Source organism: Ixodes scapularis, unplaced genomic scaffold, assembly GCF_016920785.2.
Source record: "Ixodes scapularis isolate PalLabHiFi unplaced genomic scaffold, ASM1692078v2 PGA_scaffold0__279_contigs__length_252992795, whole genome shotgun sequence".
NCBI lineage: Eukaryota > Metazoa > Arthropoda > Arachnida > Ixodida > Ixodidae > Ixodes > Ixodes scapularis.
In genome coordinates, this window is record NW_024609835.1 from 252,056,190 (window position 1) to 252,058,678 (window position 2,489).

At 49.9% G+C, this 2,489-nt stretch overlaps 1 pseudogene; it reads left to right on the plus strand.

Moving 5' to 3' along the window:
* The first annotated feature begins 395 nt into the window (after positions 1-395).
* Positions 396-1,022, plus strand: LOC121046551 (annotated as a pseudogene).
* Positions 1,023-2,489: the final 1,467 nt, after the last annotated feature.

The window sequence follows — 2,489 nt, forward strand, 5'->3', positions numbered from 1 at the left end:
CATGGAAAGCCAGACAAAGACAATGGTGGAGAACTGCCCCAACTTCGCCACCACGCGGGTCTAGCGAGAAGCCACTGCTTCCTACAGTGACGCCTAACCACCCCTGGGAGAGAGTCGGTGTGGACATTTTTCATCACGAAGGAACAGACTACCTTCTCCTCGTCGATTACTACTCGAGGTACCCAGAAGTGCTGCCCCTCCGCACGACGACGTCCACGGCGGTGATCTCCATTATTAAAAGCGTCTTCGCAAGGCATGGCATCCCGTATACTCTCGTCAGCGATAATATACCTCAATTTTTATCAGCAGAGTTCCGTGCCTTCTCCCAGAATTACGGCTTCTCCCACGTCACCAGCAGTCCCAGGCACCCCCAGTCCAGCAGTGAAGTTGGGCAGATGGTGCAGACTGTCAAGGAACTTTTCAAGAAGTCTCCAGACTGGCCCTTGGCCAACTTGGCCTACAGCCCCGCTCAGCTGCTCATGGGACGCAGCCTCAGGACTCGCCTCCCAGTCCCAACAGCCACGTTGGTTCCAGGATCGCCACTTGCTGAGGATTTCCACAGGCGCAACACTGCCCAACGACGTCGCCAGCGTCAGGATTTTGGCCGCCGGCATGCTGCGCATGATTTGCGTCCCCTGGGGGAGGGGGAGAGATTGTGGATACGCGACGGAGAATGTGCTGGCACAGTCCTTAGCCCAGCACAGCGTCCACATTCCTGCGTGGTCCAGACGGATGCAGGTGCCCTCGTCCGCAATTGAGGACATCTGGTACCGCAGCAATCTCCATCAACGGGTGGTCGCGACCTTGGCAGCTCCTGTCCAGGGCCGCAGGGATCTCCAAGTCCGTCACAGACTCCAAATCATCCAGAGCCTGTGTGCGGCAGTCCCACTCCCAGTGCAGCTACTCCTCTACCAGCAGTATCACCACAGGTGGCCCCTGCTGCTCCCTGAAGACCACCTTCGTCGGGTGTGCGCAGTCGGTCCGGACGTTGCATTAGGCCAGCGGTGCGGCTGAACTTATAGGACGCCATGTGGCATAGGTCATTCATTATGTTACGAGGGAGCTTAGTGTGGCTTTCTTTTATTTTCCCTAAAGGGGGGATGTAGAGCGCGTGTGGCGCAGTCAGCTAGGGGGCGCCCTCTAGGTTGACATAAAAAGGGTGTGCGTGGATGAACGGGGGCTTTTTCTGCCAGGTACTCTGAGCGTCCGTCTTTCCTCCGCGGCCCTCCACTCCGGTCGCCTCCTCGGCCGCCTCGGCTTGAACCCGCCCACTACAGCCTACATTCTATTTGTGTCGCTGCGGTTGTTGTATTTTCTCCGCGTTACTGTGACTTCGTGCGGATGGCAGTGTATAAAAATCCATCACGGAGTAGCACGTCTCCTACTATTTCCAGCTGGACGACTTCCATGGTAACTTCAAAGATAGATGCGCGAAACCAAACGTTTGCAGATTCATGAACAAGCCAGTGGAAGTCACATTTCAAAATATCCAATACCTAAGCCAACAGTGCTGAAGAAACGAAAGGGTGTGGGACTTAAAAGGAAACAACTAGACTAAACTTTCTAAACACGACCTGAATAACAAAAGCAACCAAACGTTAAAAGAGCTAGTACGCGAGCAACAAGATCGTCAAACATTCGACAAGCTGTATTACTGACAAATCACCTTAAGATGAATTGCCCTGTATGACGAACTTCACGGCTGCAAGTTGCCCTCTTACGAGTTGTCTTTCGACGAGTTCATTCAAGCTCAAGTTCATCCTTAGTAGAAGTGCAAAATACAGTCCGTTTTTTATTTGTCATAATCTGATGTCAAAAATAAGGATCTAGCATTTTTAAATAGCGTGCTAGTTTTCGTCTTTTCCCATAAACGATATGCATGACGATATTAACCCCTGGAAAGGCGAACAAGGGGGGCAAAGCACAAACTGAAAACTTCGAACAGAGTTAGGTGACTGGTTCCCGACCGAAAAAATCCGCCTGATGCTGGTATCGAACCAGAGAACTTTCTATCTCCTGTGGACAGTTCATAACGATATGAAGACATTAAAATTATTTCTCAAAACGTTTTATGCTCACTTTAATTGAAGCCAGATTTCGGGAAGCCGTGACCTGGCATATCTCGTGACCTCAAGATCAATTCAATTTCACGGCTAAATTTACCGAGAAAAATGATGTCACATGACTTCGTGTCGCTTGACCTTTAAACAAATTCAGTTTCGCCCTAGATTTAGCAGGAAACTAACGCCACGTGATTTCTGCGCCAACACAGTTTCCCCGCTAAATTTAGCGGGGAAGATGAAGTCACATGACTTGATGCCACGTGACATATACACAAATTCAGTTTCCCCGCTAGATTTTTCGGGAAAATTGATGTCACGTTATCTGAACTCCAAATAAGTTTCCCCGCTAAATGTAGGAGGGTGAATGATGACACGTGAATTCATGTCATTTACCTCTACACAAATACAACTTTCCCGCTATATTTA